This window comes from Bos indicus x Bos taurus, chromosome 10 (assembly GCF_003369695.1).
Source record: "Bos indicus x Bos taurus breed Angus x Brahman F1 hybrid chromosome 10, Bos_hybrid_MaternalHap_v2.0, whole genome shotgun sequence".
In the NCBI taxonomy this organism is placed as follows: domain Eukaryota; kingdom Metazoa; phylum Chordata; class Mammalia; order Artiodactyla; family Bovidae; genus Bos; species Bos indicus x Bos taurus.
Window position 1 is genome coordinate 73,606,947 of NC_040085.1, and position 18,796 is coordinate 73,625,742.

Genomic DNA, 18,796 nt, shown 5'->3' on the forward strand with positions numbered 1-18,796 from the left:
CTACATTTCATCATTTTCATGAAGCATTGATGTATGAAGTGATTAATTTGAAAAATGTTCCCTCTGGCCAACAATCAAAACTGGCTTTTAGCCTTGAACTATCAAAGCAAAAGTTTCACAGTTGCCTGGAGCAAAACAGGTATTCAGTAGCAAGCAGTTCAAGGCCTCTGATCCCTGCTTCAGCTATCTGCCTGGCCAAGCCCCTTGGCATAGATGAATCAAGGAATTTACTTTTATCTTCTTTCTCTTGAAAGTTTCCTGAGTTTGATTCACAAAGAAAGGGTAATAATTGAAATTTTATGTCAGCATCTTCTCATTCTTCTAAAAAAGTTAAAGTTAGATAATAATAGTAATCAAAATATAAGAACACGTATAGCTTGAAAACATCATTGGGGCTAATTGTGTTCCTTAATCCTCGGTATAATTTTGCACTAGCCCTGGAGAATGAGGCCTGAGAGCCAGTGGGAAGTAAAACTCCAGTTCTTTTGGTAGCTTTAAGTTTAGTTTTGTGGTTTTGCTAAGATAGGATTCTCTTAATATTCCCTTGTATGCCTTTATTTTTTTTATTTCCTTCTTTCTCTCCCTTTCTGTTCCTCTTTGTTCAGTTCAGTTCAGTCGCTCAGTCGTGTCCGACTCTTTGCGACCCCATGAATTGCAGCACGCCAGGCCTCCCTGTCCATCACCAACTCCTGGGGTTCACTCAAACTCATGTCCATTGAGTCGGTGATGCTATCCAGCCATCTCATCCTCTGTCGTCCCCTTCTCCTCCTGCCCCCAATCCCTCCCAGCATCAGAGTCTTTTCCAATGAGTCAACTCTTCACATGAGGTGGCCAAAGTACTGGAGTTTCAGCTTTAGCATCATTCCTTCCAAAGAACACCCAGGGCTGATCTCCTTTAGAATGGACTGGTTAGATCTCCTCTTTGTTGCTGCTGCTGCTAAGTCGCTTCAGTTGTATCCGACTCTGTGCGACGCCATAGACAGCAGCCCACCAGGCTCCTCTGTCCCTGGGATTCTCCAGGCAAGAACACTGGAGTGGGTTGCCATTTCCTTCTCCAATGCATGAAAGTGAAAAGCAAAAATGAAGTCACTCAGTCATGTCCGACTCTTAGCGACGTCATGGACTGCAGCCTACCAGCCTACTCCTCTGTCCATGGGATTTTCCAGGCAATAGTACTGGAGTGGGTTGCCATTGCCTTTTCCTCCTCTTTGTTACTTACCCCAAAGCTATAGGTATGGTATTTGGTCATGGTTAGAATATAAAAAGAACGTTAAAATTTTCATTGCAGCCATCTCAAATTCTTTTTAGGTTTGTATTTTAGGATTATTTATAGTATCAAAACTATGATTTAGTTTATTATTTGCACAGTTTTGGTTTCACTGTGGCTAAATTACTGATGTTTATATAAAAACTTTTTTTTTTTTCCTTTTTATTTGTTCATGTAGGTGTTTCAGCCAAGATTCCTGTCTTTAGCACAGGAATATTTGAATTAGAGAAATAAAGGAAGTTGAAAAGGTTAAAGCTTTTGATTCTGGCCTTTTATCTGTATAGCTAATGACTTTTGGCTGTGTTTCCTGGAGAAGATAAAGAGTATCAGTTGTGAATTTACCTGGTTACTACCCAGATCACCTTGATTCATACATCCTGCCTCTGCATTCCTGCCTCTAGTTTCCCTGCACGTCTTAGGGCCTGCTCATACATGCCAATCCAGTGATGCTAGCTCTGATTATTACCTCTTTTAGTTTTCTTCTGTTCTTATCCCATACTTCTTCACATATGGAAAAGTGAAGTCGCTCAGTCGTGTCCGACTCTTTGCGACCCCATGGACTGTAGCCTACCAGGCTCCTCTGTCCATGGGATTTTCCAGGCAATAGTACTGGAGTGGGTTGCCATTTCCTTCTCCAGGGGATCTTCCCGACCCAGGGATCGAACCTGGGTCTCCCGCATTGTAGACAGACGCTTTACCATCTGAGCCACCATCTGCTACACTACCTTCAGCTGTGCTTAAAAGTGGGCTTCCCAGGTGGCTCATTGATAAAGAATCCACCTGCCAATGCAAGAAGCCTGGGTTCGACCCCTGGGTTGGGAAGATCCCCTGGAGGAGGAAATGGCAACCTACTTCTTGCTGATATAATTCCATGGACAGGGGAGCCTGGTGGGTGAGCCACTGAGTGTGCACATACTTAAAGGTAAAAGATAAAGAAGTGGGAGACAGAGAGTGAGGGAGAGGCAGAGACACACAAGAAGACTGTCAGGAAGAGATATGATTGTTATCTTCAGTGGACTCCCTGCCCTTTCCAAACACTGCCCTCCTCTGCCTTGTTCCTGTTGTCACCACTTGAATGTTTCTAAAAGGAAGTGTTAGTCACTCAGTCGTGTTTGACTCTTTGCAGCCCCATGGACTGTAGCCTGCCAGGCTCCTCTTTCCACGAAATTCTCCAGACAAGAATACTGGAGTGGGTAGCCATTTTCTTCTCCAGGGGATCTTCCCAACCCAGAGAACCCGGATGTCCTGCGTTGCAGGTAGATCCTTTACTGTCTGAGTCACCAGGGAAGCCTCAAAAGAGATTTAAATAAAAATTAAATTTTTATTTGAATTTCAGTTCTCAACACTCAGAAGTGCTTTTGAGAAGATCACCAATGTTGTCCTTAAATCTCATGGTTTTTGCTTAGTTTCTGTCTTCGTTGATCACTCTGCTGCATTTTATACAAATTGAACATTCACTTCTTGCTAAGAAAGAAGACTTATGAATACAACTTTTGCCACATGAAACCTTGCCTAATCAGCCTCATTTGAAAGTACACATTTCATTTTATGGCATTTGCAAATTATCTACCCTCCTCTGTCCCGGAACTTGCAATATTAAAATGCTTCCATATGCTAAAAGCCAGTCTACTCATTTTGCTGAAGAAGAAAGAAGAAAAACGTACTTTACTAACTTGCTGTTTTATAAACATGAAGCTACAATGTGGGCGGACTTGGCAATGGCAGCTCCTCAGAGTTCACTGTAAACAACTTTGCAGCCCTGAGGCCTCACTGCCATTCAAGATGAGTGTGGAGAGTTGTTTTTGCTCCACAAAAGTAAATTGTTAAAAACGAAATGCATTTGTGATTTGTATACAGTTCTAAACTATTTCAGTTCAGTTCAGTTCAGTCGCTCAATTGTGTCCGACTCTTTGCAACCCCATGAATCGCAGCACGCCAGGCCTCCCTGTCCATCACCAACTCCGGGGTTCACTCAGACTCACATCCATCGAGTCAGTGATGCCATCCAGCCATCTCATCCTCTGTCGTCCCCTTCTCCTCCTGCCCCCAATCCCTCCCAGCATCAGAGTCTTTTCCAATGAGTCAACTCTTCACATGAGGTGGCCAAAGTACTGGAGTTTCAGCTTCAGCATCATTCCCTCCAAAGAAATCCCATGGCTGATCCCTTCAGAATGGACTGGTTGGATCTCCTTGCAGTCCAAGGGAACTATTTAAGTACAGTTAAAATATAGTATTAGACTTTGATTAGATTTGGACATTTAGAATAGCTAAAATACTTAGCTATTCAAAGTTTCAGATTCTTTATCTCAAGGCATTTATTTCAATAGCCACCACTCTGATCTGGGTCCCCAACACCACATGGTTGGATTACAGCAATAGTCTTCTCACTGAGCTCCCTAACATTAGTCATTCTCCCTTTTAGTCTCTCCTACCTGGTGCTGTAGGATAATCTTTCTTAAATAACTTTATGCCTTTTCCTATCAACTGATCTCACTTATACTAATCTCACCAGTATTTCTTTCAAGCTCTGACTTATAATTTCCTTTATGGAGTCTTCCTAACAATCCCATCTGGCCCTGTTTTTTCCACAGTACTTTTCAACCAAGCTCCTGCTCAGTTGTATGTAGTTGCTTTGTTAAAGATTTCCTTGTTTTTGTTGTATGTGTGTTGTTTCCTTCTCAAGTGGATATTAGTGTGATAGAAATACAGTCTGCTATTTCTTTTGACTGGATTCTCATGGACTTAGGAGCAAATAATAGATATAAAATATGTATATTCTGTTAACCACAGGTTATCAGTTAAAAATTGTGGCTGTTTGCCTAAATTGAGTAAATTATCAAATAAAGAGCTGAATTACGGTATCTGAGCAATGCTAAATATATACTAGAGACTTTAAAATAAATCCTACTGAAGTCAGTAGGAGACTATACTTTGTCTTCTTTGAAGATTTATTGCTTGGGTTTTAGCACTGATGGTTTTATCTTTTAAAGAAAGAAATAGGTCTGCTGTTCATGTGGTTATAGACAGAAATTCCAGTATTTCATATTTATCACTGAAGCATCTTACACCAAAAAAAAAAAAAAATGTCTTAAAGAACAACTTTGGAAAAGAAGATAAGGTTCGAGGACTAACATTACCTGACGTCAAGATTTATAAACCTAGAACAAATAAGACAATGTGGTATTGTCATTAAGACAGAGAAATAAACAAATGGACTTGATCCACACATGATTGAACAACTGAATTTTGACAAAAGTGTAAAGGCAATTAATTGGAGAGAGACCATTCTTTTAAAATGATGGTGCTAAACCAGTTGGATATCCATATTAAAGAATGATTCATATCATACCATATAAAATATTAACTCAAAATGGATCATAGACTTACATGTAAAACCTAAAACTGTTAAATTCCTAAAGGATATGATAGCAAACCTTTATCTTGGTTAGGCAAAGGTTCTTATACACAATTACAAATGTATAATCCATAAAAGAACAAATTGATAAATTGGGCTTCATCAAAGTAAAAAAGTTGCTTTTCAAAAGAAAATGGAAAGATAAGCCACTGAGTAGGAGGTAATATTTTCAGAACCTATGTGTGATAAAGGACTTGTATATACTCAGAATGTATAAAGAACTCAAGAAAACAAACCACCCAGCGGGTAATGAGACAAAAGCTTTGAACAGATTTTATTTTACCAAAGAAGTTATATGGATGATGAATAAGAACATGAAAAGAAGCTAAACATCATCAGTTATTAGGGAAATGGAAATGAAAGCAAAAGTGAGATACCATACCTATTGGTATGGCTAAAATTTTAAAGATTGACCATGCCACGTGCTGGCGAGGATGTGGAGGAACTAGAACTCTGATGCCCTGCTGGTGGGAACATAGAAGACAGTTTCTGTTTTCTAGCTTATTTTGAGATATAATTGATGTTGAACATTGTGTAAATGTAAGGTATGCATGTTGATTTGATAGATTTATATACCACAAAGTGATTACCACTCTAGCATCAGCGAACATTTCCATCCTGTCACATAATTACTAATTTTTTTTTTGTGGTGAGACTATTTAGTATCTACTCTCTTAGCAGCTTTCAAGTACATAATATAGTATAATTAGCTATAATCGCCATGCAGTACACTAGACCTTATTAACCTTTCAGATGGAAGTTTGTGCCTTTGACCAGTTATCTCCCCATTTCCCCTACCCTTCAGCCTCTGGTAACTGCCACTCTACTCTCTGGCAGTTTCTTAAATGTTAAGCATAGACCTACTATTCAATCAGCCATTCTACTTAGCTTTTTACCCAAAAGTATTAAAAGCATATTGCTGTACAAAGGTGACTTATACATGAATATCATAGCAGCCTTATTTTTAATAGCCCCAAAATGGAAATCATGTCCATTAACATGTGAATGGATAAAAAACCTGTAGTATATCCGTGCAAGAGAATACTGTTAGGAATAAAAAGAAATTAATTATTGGCACATGCAACAACATGCATGGCTCTCAAAATAATTATGCTGAGTCAAACAAGGCACACTTTCTCTTTACTGCCCTCTCCCCAAAGTATATACTGTAGTATTTCAATTCTGTAAAATTCTAGAAAATGGAAACTTTTATGTATTGACAGCAGATCACTGGTCACCTAGGAATGAGGGGCAGGGGAAGAGGAAGGAGTCCAGAGAGGCACATGGAAACCTTTGAGAGTTATTGACATTTTCACTATCTTAATTGTGGTAATGGTTTTGCAGGATGTGTATGTGATTCAGAGTTTATAAAATTTTACTCTTTGAATATGTGCAGCTATTTTATAGGTCAATAAAACTATATCTCAATTCAAAAAAGAAAAAATATTGTGAAAAAAAAGGTCTAATTTAGCAGCAAAAGCAACATCATTTAGCATACTTATTTACATGCTGTAAATAATATATAAACAAATATATATTTATAAACATAAATATAACACATATACATTATTGAAGAGACCCACATGCCACTTACCATATTTAGTCTTATAGAGTTGCTAGAATGTTATCAAAGAAGACCATTTTAAAAGGGAATTATTATACCCTGACCATCCAGCACTTGCCTTTCATTCTGCATAGAAGATGTGTACAACTGCAGTGATAACAATAAAAAAAGGAACTGCAAGCTTTATTTTTAATTCTGGTAGACTATCTCAATCTTTATCTAAATATCAATATTTTTGTTTTTTTTTTCTTTCACTTTCTTGATAAAGCCTTATATTTTGCTTTATCTTCTCAATGTGTTCTCTTAAACCAGCTTATTATTAACATAGAGAGTGGATCAGAGGAGCCATGTAAACTGTTCCATGGTATTGCGTAAGCAACTAAATTACAAAATAATGTGCGAAGGGAAATTACTGTATTTTATCACAAGTGAGGAATGAGAACCGAAAAAATGCCAGTGGTTAAAATAAAGAGTCTAAATCAAGCAAAGTCTTAAGATTCTCTTGTTATTTTATATATTGTGCTGAAGTTTTCCATTATGAAAGTGAAGTCAAATCTCATTGGTCTCTTTATTTTTTAAAAAAGGGGAATTTTATGTAGGCCAACTTATATCAACATCAGTCTGAGTGAAAGAAAATAATGAGTTTCTGCTAAGGTTCAGTGACACCACTTGGACAGCTCAGTACTAACATGTAATAATGCACAAAATATACACAAATTCGTTAGTGTTTTCTCACGGCAAACTATCACCAAACTACCAAGGAGCAGACACTAGGGGTGTATGACTTTGACTCTATATAATGATGTTTAAGAGATACTTAAACTTGACTTTAAAGCTCTGCAATGATTTGTCTAAGATGAACCTACAAAACTACTAAACTTTAGTTTTTTTTTTTTTTTAAGTTCTTGTTGATAGTAATAAGCCTGTCAGTTATTTGATGTTTTAATACTTTGGAGGAAAGAATGTGACCAGTTGACATTTTGGCTGAAATAACATTGGCAAAATAAATGGCCTGTGCTGACAGTTGTTAGGTATATCTTGAAGGTAAATCACTTTGATGGATCAGAAACAACTTTATACCTATAGTTAGATAACTTAGACAAGTAAAAATATTAGGTGAAGCTAAGTTTTTATTAAAGATTCAGTTTGGTTCTTAAATGTTATAACTAAGTCCTGATGCATAATTTACCAATGACTTATGTACTTTCCTGAATTAATCCTGTAAGACATTGCCAGGTGTTAATTATTGTAAACATTTTTGGTTTCAGGACACTTCTTACTCTAAATACAAGTTTTTCATTGCCTATGTGCTTTGTTCTTCCTTGAATTTATGTTCAAGACCTTTCACAATCCATCATCAAGCTATTCTTTATCTCTTTGTGTCACTGCGCCTCTGTATGAATTGCCAAGAATTCTGTGATTTTCTTCTTCTTTGCCTTTTGTCTGTCTCTGTTCAGCTGGACCCTCTGCTTTTCTCTCCTCTTTAGTTTTCACCCCTCTAAGCCCTACAGTGCTTCAGGTGCCACATAAGTCAAACTTTTCTTGATATTCTGGGCTTCCCTGATGGCCCAGCAGGTAAAGAATCCGCCTGCAATTCAGGAGACACAGGAAATGTGGGTTCGATCCCTGGGTCAGGAAGATCCCCTGGAGGAGAAAATGGCAACCCACTCCATTTTCTTGCCTGAAAAATCCCATGGACAGAGAAGCCTGGCAGGCTATAGTCCAAAGGGATACAAAAAGATGGACATGAGTGAGCGTGCACTATGGCTGTTGCGTTTGACATTCCGTTCACACATGTTATATATGCCTCTTTGGTGCTTCAGGTGGTCTGTGCCATTTGTCACCAAGGTAGGGGCAGATGGAGAGACTGCCCAGGATGTTCCACTGCGGTGCAGGAAGAAAAAATTAGAATTTTACAAATATTTTTAGTCTCATCCTGGCTCATGTGTGTGTGTATATATATGTCTTATAATATACAAGATAAATTATTGTCCAAACAGAAGACATAAAATAATTGAAATACATATAGTGGGGGTAGAGGTACATGCCCAAAATATGTTACTGATGGAGCACACACCAAAAAGTTAGAGGACCACTCATCTACACTGGTTATCATATGTCTCGAATTGTCGGATCTGTTTCTTCATTTGTTAAATTAGGTCCAGGATTGGGTTAGATCATTTCTAAGGTCTTTTGTAGCTTAAATGTTCACTGAGTTAAAAATGTTGTTAAAAATTTTTTTAAGCATACAGAAAAGTTTCAAGTATGGTATAGTGAACTCCCTTATGCTACTCACATAGTTTTATCCACTGTTAACTTTGTGCTACATTTCCCATTTCCTCTTTCTCTCTTAAATACATGTATATCATAATGCTTTTAATCAGAACCATTTCATAACAAATTGCAAAGGTTGTGACCATTCAATGTAAGTACTTTAGCATGTATCTATTAAGAGCAAGGACAGTCTTACATAACCACAGGACATTGATCGAATTCAATACTGGACTATTATCTAGACCTCATTCAAATTTTTCAAATTGTCTGGAGTATGACCTATGTAAGCTGTTCTCCCCACAGTCCGAGGATTGAAGGATAATTTTTTTTTTCATGTCTCTTTAGCCTTCTTTACCAGAACAGTCTTTTAACTTTTCTTTGTCTTTCATGACACTGACATTTTTTGAAGAATAGAGACTTTCAGTTTTCTGGAGTGTCTCTTTTGAGTTTTGTGCAGCTGTTTCCACCGAACCTTGGTGTTTTCTTTTTTGTAGTTTAGTTCTCTCTCTATGTTATGTACTCATGCTGCGTGTTTATGTGTGGGTCTTCTTTTCTGAACTAGGTTCTAAGTTCCTCAGAGACAGTGATGATTTATCCTGTTCATATCTGTTCTTTACACTTCCATGCACATGTAATACTTTGCCTATAATATGTGTTACAAATATTCACAAACCAAAAGCTCTTTCATAATTTTTTGTAGGTTAAAAGGGTTCTTTAAAACATAGAGAAGGATATAACAGATTAATTAACTCTCAGTAATTAATGTCAAAGAATGCCATGGTAACAATAGAGTCATTATGTTTTATTTTATTGAGTCTTGAAGGAAATTGGCTGCCTCAAAGTGTAGTATAATATGGGGCATGCTAAGAACACTGTGAATCTTGTACTTATTGACATACTTCTTTTCATCATTCCTTTGAGGAAACCCTTTGCAATAATGTTTGACCCCTTTCCATACACAATATTCCAATATAGCACTTGCATCTGTTCTGATATTTCAATAGGCAGTGAAATTAGGATGAAAGATCTTAGGCATAAAAATATCTTTCAAGATTGGAAATATCTAAGGTTGTCAAGAAAAGGTGTTTATTATCCTTAATTATCCTTTCAGTTAATAACTAAACAAAGTTATAAGAAAGTGATTCAGCCGAAGTTTCAAGGCAGCCACAAGTTAAAAGTTTTCCATTTTAAAATCAGCATCTGAGAAGATGCACTGTGGCCTTTTAGAGGCTCTGATTTCCCCTAAAATTCATCAGTTATTTGTAAAAGTCCATAGCTTTCAGGAAGTCTTAGAACCCGGTTTTCTCTTGTTTTGATGGCTGACATTTAATACATGGGTTTTCTTAGAATTGACATTTGTAGCTATCGTCTGGAACAATTATTGTCTTGGTTGATTATCTCTGAAAGCGTATTCTAACTCTACATTTATCTGAAATTACTGAATAACTCCTCGTTACTCAGCACATACTTCAGTGAAGATATTCTTAGGAGTAGTGGCTGACATTCTCCATATTGTGGTTTGTCTGTGTGTTTGTGCCTGTGGATAACTTGGCAATCACTTCCTCAGTAAAATAACAGTCAGTGTGGTTCAGCCAAAGTTTAGAGGAGTGAAATGACTGAAGTGGGAGTTTTTTGCGTAATGCCAAGTGATACTGTCCTTGGTTCATTCTTATTGAATTGCTCAGGTAGCAGGTAGTGTTTCGTTGCCTTGGAAGGTATTAAAAGCACAACAATACAAAGCAAGCAAGCAAACAAAGAAAACCCAACAACAAGTGGCAAACAGGAAATACCAGGTAATTCAGGTGCTCTACTCTCTTGCCATGGTGTGAAGACAAAAACTCTTCCTGTAACTGAAAAATGTATGCTTGGATAAGCATCTGATTTAGAGAATGAAAAACATCTTTTCTGTTTTTTCCAGGATCAGATTTAGTAAGAAACTGGTGATGCAGTAATCTTTTCTTAGATATGACTTGAGACTATTTCATATGTTAAAAAAAAAAAAAAACCAGAATTTTTTGAGGCTTATTTCTACTGCAGCAGGAAGAGGAGTCCTGTTATCCACTAAATTGTATGAATTAAAGGCATGATCATGGAACAGGCCATTGAAAATGATGGCTCCTGCAGGATTAAAAGTGCTTTGATCTTCTGTTTTCATATGATGAGTTTATCTTTAATTATATGTGATGATAGTTGATTACTATACACTTAGACTATTATAATGTGGTTTGTAAAATGTAGTTTGCACTATATAATAACTTTAGCACCCATGTTTCAGTAGTTATGGGCTTGCAGAGGTATGTTCTAGTTTTGTTTAAATGAAAACTACTAGATTTCTGAATTAGAAGACACTTAAATTGTAAAATATTTATCTGCCAGGCAAAGTATCTTTCCTGTAAAATAAGGATTATTGTGCTCAGTTGGACCCAGTGTCTTATTTTATGAAGGTAACAGAATTATGTATGGTTATTAATTCCTGATCTATCCACTAACGGTCTGCTTGACTTCAGGCAAATCACTCAGGGCCTTTGAAAAATGAAGGCCTTAGACTGGGTGAAATTGTTACTGAATACAAGTTCATGTGTCTGTCACACAGTGAAGCCAAGCAAACTGAAATGTCAGTTTGGAGCAGAGAAAGGGTTACTGCAGGCGAAGCAAGGGAAATTGATTGGTATTTGCTCTAAAAATCCCCCAATAACAATATCCCAGGCTTCAACTCTGAAATTCTGTAATTCTACTATTCTGTGATGTCTGTGGTAGACATAATACAGAATAAAATAGAAATTCCCAACACATTTTCTAAAAGAAAGATGTTTGTGCAGTACTGCATAAGTTAACAGTTTGACCTTGCATTTTGATATGGAAATGAGATAAAAAAAAAAAAAACCCTACAATGACTTTTTCATTTTGCTGGGTCAGGGCAATGGATTGGTGGGCAACCCCGCTATGAAGCCACAATTGTCAATTTTATTTGAAATTTCCTGTATTACACCATCCCTTTAGCCTTAAGGGTATGAGGTCTTTCTTTGAAATTGCCTGCTTTGCTTGCTTGCATTTACATGCCCAGCCTTGGATTTTTCCCAGTTTAGGCAGTTATATGCTCTGCTTATGAAATGTCCTTAAAAGTTTGAACTGGATTTAATTCTCCAGAGGAAATTACAAAATGATTCTTTTCAAATGGTAGCCAGTCATAGTGATTTGATTCTTAACACCATTTCATCAATTTTGCAATTGTTCCTAATGGGACAATCAGGCAAAAAACAAAAGTAAAAACGAATAAACAAAATCCTTCAAGTCCAGGGGCTATTTGGATAGTACAATTAGGGAGCATAATATTCCATGTGTTTTTATCCTGGATTTTGCTTATCTTTGTCATATGATAATCCTTTACTTGCTTAAAAGGCATCTCATGTTTTAAGAACTTTTCTCTAATTATGGTTAGGATGATCTGGAAACATACAGGATGATAGGTCCATAATAGAAATTTGTAAATGTGAATATAAACTTTTAATATTTATTTATTATATTTTTATAAACGTAAATTCACTCAATAAATATTTAAGTGAATTGCAGTTTCAGAAACATTTTTCAAACATAAACATGAAAGATTTAAGAGACTGGATTAGTGGTTGAAATTGTTAAGCTTCTTAACAAATGCTAGAGTTATCTTTGTTGAAGAAATGAATTGTATGTTTTTCTTCTCTTTTTTTAATTGACTGTAAGATTCATTACTTTAAATTCTGATTGGTCGCACATGACAATTGGGTATGATTATTTACTGCCTAGGAAATAAGCATTACTACTTTGACAAGTTTAAAAAAATTTTTTTTTACTGAAAGATCATAGTATGTTTTATTTGTAAATACTTGCAGATTTTTTTAAGCTAAAGCCTATAAATACAGATAATTTGTAGTAAGTAAGTGACAGAGTGAAAAGCAAAACCAGAAAGGTATAATCATACAGCTGCATCTCAAGCTAGCCTCTTCTTTGCTCACAGACTATTGCTATGTTAAGATTTTAGAATTGGTTTCTTTTTAGGGAGAGTGGAAAGGTGAAGTCTTAGCATAAACCAGCAGTCCTCAACCTTTTTGGCACCAGGGACCAGTTTCATGGAAGACAGGTTTTCCTTGGACTGAGGTAGGGGGGATGATTTTGATGATCAAATGCATTACATTTATTGTGCACTTTGATTTTTATTATTATTTCATCAGTTTCACCTCAGATCATCAGGCATTAGATCCTAGAGGTTGGGGGCCCCTGAATGAACCATTTCCAGGCAGTTAGCTCTATACCACATACTAATGGAGAAGAAAAGAGGTACAGATAATTCAAAACAGTTGTTACCTATTGCTTCCCTTTGTTGGTAAAAAGAGCGCAGGAAAGGCATTTGGGAACTGGAGCTGGGTGGGCATGTAAAATCTGGAAACCCTGTTGTTGGTGTCTTTTTTCCCCTCTGCCTCTGTCTGGATCCCTCTCCCTGTGCTTGTTCAGGATCCCTTGAGATTGAACTTCAGTAGGAAGAATGAAGGGGGAAAAGAGAGAGAGGACAGATCACTGAGCCTAAGGCTATGGTGACCCTAATGGTAAAGAACCCACCTGCCAAGTGCAAGAGACTTTAGAGATGTGGGTTCGATCCCTGTCGGGAAGATCCCCTGGAGAAGGGCATGGCAACCCATGCCAGTATTCTTGCTTGGAGAATCCCATGGACAGAGGACCTGGTGGGTTACAGTCTATAGGGTTGCAAAGAGTTGGACACGACTGTAGCGACTTAGCACACACGCAAGGCAATAGCATCTATGGGTTCTCTTTCTTTCTTGTTCCCTACAGGCAGTGAATGTGACATGAGTCTTCAGTAAAATTCCAGGTTAGAGGATTTAGCAGATGAGCACTCAGAAGGAAAAATATTGATCTCTAAGGAGCCAACCTGAGTTTATTAAAAAAAAATGTTATGATAGATTAACCTAAATTCATTCTCCTTTAGCAGATTATCAGGAGATTCCCTGGTGGCTCAGTTGGTAAAGCCTCTGCCTGCAATGCAGGAGACCCAGGTTCAATCCCTGGATCGGGAAGATCCCTTGGAGAAGGAAATGGCAACCCACTCCAGTACTCATGCCTGGAAAATTCCATGGATAGAGAAGCCTGGTGGGCTACAGTCCATGGGGTCGCAAAAAGTCGGACACGACTGAGCGACTTCACTTCACTTAGCAGATTATTAGACTATTAACACACAATACAAGTGTCTGAATTTTATCATGATGGACCATACCATCATGATATCATTGTAGGCAAGATGAGTGAGAATGGTATGATAATGCAGTTATGTTAATGTGCAGCTGGTTGAGTAATTATCTGAAAGAGTGTTAACAGAAAAGGAAGACTCCGGGATACTACAGGAATCCTGTCTTCAGCTTCGTATTACATAATACATAAACAAAGAGGTAAAAGGAAATAGTAGCTGGCACACTGATCAAATTTGTAGATAATGCATAATTGGAGAAGAATGGCTAAAGTTACTAGATGATAGAGACAGGAATCGAGAGCTTTTAAACATGCAGGGATGATGGCCTTGATCAAGGAGATGAAATTTACTGAGAACAGATTTAGAATGTAATATATACTGTGCATGCATGCTTAGTTGCTCAGTTGTGTCCAACTCTTTGTGACCCTATGACTGCAGCCCACCAGTCTCCTCTGTCCATGGGATTTTCCCCTCAAGAAAGTTGGAGTGGGTTGCCACTTCCTCCTCCACAGGATCTTCCTGACCCAGGGATTGAACTCGTGTCTCCTGTGTCTCCAGCATTGCAGGTGGGTTCTTTACCACTGAGCCACTGGAGAAGCCAAGAGGTCATAATAGCCATCTCCTAATCTTTGATGGACTTCCCTATAGAAGAGGGTTTAGAGTGAGACTGTGAGGGTTCACAACATAAAATGATAGCCAATGGTTGTATGTTATATAGCGATCAATTTTGGCTCCATATAAAGAAGAGTTTTCTGGTCCTTAGAAGTGTCTGAAAGAATGGAATGGGCTACATTGGGAATTAAATAGTGAGTTTTCCAGGCTCTTGCCAAATTATTTTCTGGGCCTGTGGTAACAGGAAATTTATTCATCCAATAGGGAATAAAACTGGTTGATTTAAAGATGCAGCCTGACTTTTCTTTGGTGGTATGGTCCCTGTTTGTTTACTACCAGTCTTGCTTCCTGTCCTTTGGCTAAGAATGTCTTTGACCGAAAATTATGAATCAGGAATTATCTGTATAGGTTATTATCAAAACATGCCTGTTGCTTTTTCAAGGAGCTTTTTTCTTATCTGTTCACTCCTAAAATATCTTTCTGAAATTAGAAGGACTTAACAAAAATGTTTAGAAGGGAAAATATTTGTAGGAAACATTATGTATATACTTGACACATTTTTTATTAGCACCAGAACCAAAATGATCATATGGTAACTGTTAGAAGATAGTACTCTGCAATGAACACATACAGATAAATCAGAAAAACCAAGTTTACTGGTTTGGTCTCTCATTTGTTCTTTTACTCATTAATTCATTTATAAATATTTTTTGACTCCTGGTAAATGCTAGGCACTTTGCTAGGTGATAGGAAGCTAATGTATACTAGTTTCTCTCGTCAAAAATCTGTCATAGGCTCTGTTTCTTATAACTTGCCCAAGAAATACTTCCATTTAAAATAATAATATTTTCTATTTTTTGATAATATAAACTTCAAAAAAGACTATAGGGAATTCCATGGCAATTCAGTGATTAGGACTCTGTATTTCTACTGCTGTGGGCCTGGGTTTGATCCCTGGTCAGGGAACTAGATCCCACATCTCATTCCCACAGCCATGTGGCATAGCAAAAAAAAAAAGAAACTCTGGAAAATCCTGACATTAACTCTGGATTATATATATTCATATAAAAATTATGATTTTATTAATCATAATTGTATATAATAATCGTCATTATTAACATTGCTTTGAGACTGGATTCGCAGGCAGAACTTGTTTTTTTCAGCTTTCTTTTCTTTCAGAATTAGTGTTTTATATTTTCTTGTTTTTCTTCCTTGGACTGTTAGTATCCATGTTGCTCTTTGAACAGAAAAATAAAATACTATATAAAGGGCTTAAACATACTAAATACAACTTTTTAAGAAAAAGTTTTGCTCTCCTGACTGAATGTTTTTAGCTAGTTTTAATTCAGTGTGTATTATTGCTAGGTAGACAGGAATGATCTTGAAAAAAGAAAGCTTTTGAAATACTAAGCCAGCAAAGGCATTGCCTGCAGGATAAGTTAATAGTTGAACATATTCACTGGTTATGCTGCCAAGTTTTATCCTTAATTTATTTTAATGTAAGGTGGTTACTTTGTCTTTCATCTTTAAAGTGCACCTATTAATATGAGCTTATAAATCAATATCACACCCAGGTAGGGTTTATTAGTAGCATTCTTATAATTAAAAATATAGAATGAGAAGCAAGTCCTCCTCTGTGTGACTTCTATAGCCAAGCAGTGTTTAAGTCAGGGAGGGTCCCCGCTGGTTGGTCTTCAAGTCATCTGTACATGTCTGAGACTATTGCTACTGCCGTGTTGTCTTTCTCTGAAGTTTTCCAGGTTTCTCTGGTGAAATGTTAGCTTCCAACAATCAGTCTTACCATCCCCAGCTTATGGTCTTCTCTAACATTTCCCATAATCATCCCAAGACTGCAGAGAAATGGAAAAGATACTTATATACTCATGTTCATAGCAGCATTGTTTACAATAGCCAGAAGATAGAATCAATCCAGATGTTCATCAGCAGATGCATGGAAAAATTTTCAGCCTTAAAAAGAAAGGAAATGTTACAATATGGATGAACCTTGAGAACATAACACTGGGTGTAATGAGACAGTAATAGAGACAGATAGTATATGATTTCATTTATATGAGGCATCTAGAGTAGTCTAGCTCATAGAGACAGAAAGTGGAATGTGGTTGGCAAGAACTGGGGGAGGTGGTAATGGGAAGTTGTTTAATGGGTATAGTTTTCTAAGATAAGAAAGTTTTAGAAATTGGTTGTGTTAATACAACAGTGTGAATATACTGAACACTGATGAATTGTATACTCATAAGTGGTTAAGATGGTAAATTTTTTATATGTATTTTACCACAATTAAAAAGAGAACTTTCAAAGATACTTCAAAAGGTTAACTAAATAGAAGTGTTCCCATCATATTAAATAAAAAGTTGCAAAGAAATGAAAAAAAATGAGAACAAAAACATGGCCTCCACAAAAATAGGTCACCAGATTAAGACCTGGCTTTGACTTTCAGGATTTGGACTGTGAGACAGATTTACTAGAGGAAATAAGTAAGTCATTTACTCCACATGTCCAAAACTGAACTCAGCATCTTTTCACAAATATGTTTTTGCTTCCTCTGTCCCTGTTGGACATATGAATGTCAATTCACACCTCTTTTTGTCATTTGCCCTCCAGATACTACTGATGGGCAAATCCTGCTAATTATATATTCTTCACCTTTCTCTTAGCTGTGTTCTCTACATCACTGATACAGTTTATTCATTTCAGGAATACTTTGTTAGCAGTAGTATATGCAGGACTCTGTTCTAGTTGACTGAGACTTATCAATCAGTCCAGTTTAGTCCCTTAGTCATGTCTGACTCTTTGTGACCCCATGGACTGCAGCACGCCAAGCTTCCCTGTCCATCACCAACTCCTGGTGCTCAAACTCATGTCCATCAAGTTGGTGATGCCATCCAACCATCTTATCCTCTGTCATCCCCTTCTCCTCCCGCCTTCAATCTTTACCAGCATATATCAGATGTATCAATGAATAATAGCAAAAAAAGATCCCTGCCTTCCTGAAGCTTGTGGTGAGGACAGATAATAAAGACTAGATCTAAGAGTTAAATGAAATATATAATATTTTAAAAGGTATTAATGCCACAAAGAAGGAAATAGTATGATAAGATGGGGGTTTTGAACTGTGGGAGTGTGGAAAGAGTTGTGATTTTAAAAATAGTGGTCTGTGTTGACCTTACTGAAAAGATGGAAATTGAGCAAAAACCTGAAGGAGGTGAATGAGAATATCTGGGGAAAAGCTTTCCAGATAGAATAACTCAGTGCAAAGACTGTAAGATGAGAGCATCCCTGGTGAGTTCAGGGAACACCAAGGAGGCCAGTACATATGGAGTACCTCTGGAGTACAAGAGAGCAAGAGCAAGGGTCATGGGAAATGAGATTTTAGATTTAACAGTGGTCAGTTTCTGTAGGGCCTTTGTGGAGCACTGAATGGAGGTATTGCGTTGAGCAGAGAAGGGATACCAGATGTATGTTTTAAGAGAGTCACTTTGGTTGCTGGGCTGAGAATGGACTGTGTGAGCAAGGACTGAAACAGACCGGTTAGGAGGCTGGAATATTTTAATCAAGAAATGAACATAGCTTGGATGGAGTGTTTAGTGTTAAATGGACTAGCACTTAGTCCAACAGTAGTTGGCAACAGTAGTTTCTAATAGATTAGAAACTGGGCATAACAGACAGGGTCAAGATAAATCTAAGGTTTCTTTTCCTCCCCTCACTGAGTAACTATTTCCCATCAACTGAGATGAAAATGCTGTAGGTGGAAGAGCTTTAGAAGGGAGCAATAAGCCTTGAGTTGTTGGACTTGCTAACTTTGAGATGTCTACTTGGTATCCAAGTGAAGGTATTGAGTAGATAGTCAGATACATGAGTTCAGAATTCAGTGGAAATAAATTTGAGAGGCAAATGCAAATATATGGTATTTAAAACCAAAGGCTAAATGAATGTTCTAAAAGTATGAGTAAAAACAAATAAATAAATAAAAGTATGAGTAGATGGAGAAAGGGACAAGAACTGAGCACAGTGCTCTTCAACACTAAGAAGTCTAGGTTTGGGTGAGATGGGGACAAAAAGAGAATTGACAAAGGAGATGAGAAGAAGCAACCAGTGAAATGACCAGGAGATCTAGTGTGCTGTCCTGGAAGACCAGTGAAGGAAGAGTATCAGGAAGGAGCAAGTAGCTCATCTTTGCCTTAGTTTAGGTTTCCTTAGTCATCTCCTAAGTTATACAGAGTCCACATCTCCAGGCCTGTCCTCAGCCCTTTCTGTATACCCTATCCTTTTCCTACATCTCTATTGTGAAAGTGCACTTTAAAGCAAAAACACAAAGAAAACATTATTCTGCAATTAAAACTTTATCAGGTACTCCTAGTTGTCTCTGAAATCCATACTCCTTTTCGTGAAACAGATTTTTGTGGTCTG

The 18,796-nt window shown here is 37.3% G+C and overlaps 1 protein-coding gene and 1 non-coding gene across 7 annotated transcripts in view; both read left to right on the forward strand.

Annotated features, from left to right (window-relative positions):
* The window catches only part of RAD51B (RAD51 paralog B), a 620,299-nt gene that overhangs the window by 130,852 nt on the left and 470,651 nt on the right, over positions 1 to 18,796 (forward strand). The window lies entirely within an intron of this gene.
* On the forward strand, positions 13,515 to 13,586 carry TRNAC-GCA. The gene has a single exon. It is a non-coding gene; the product is annotated as a tRNA-Cys (tRNA).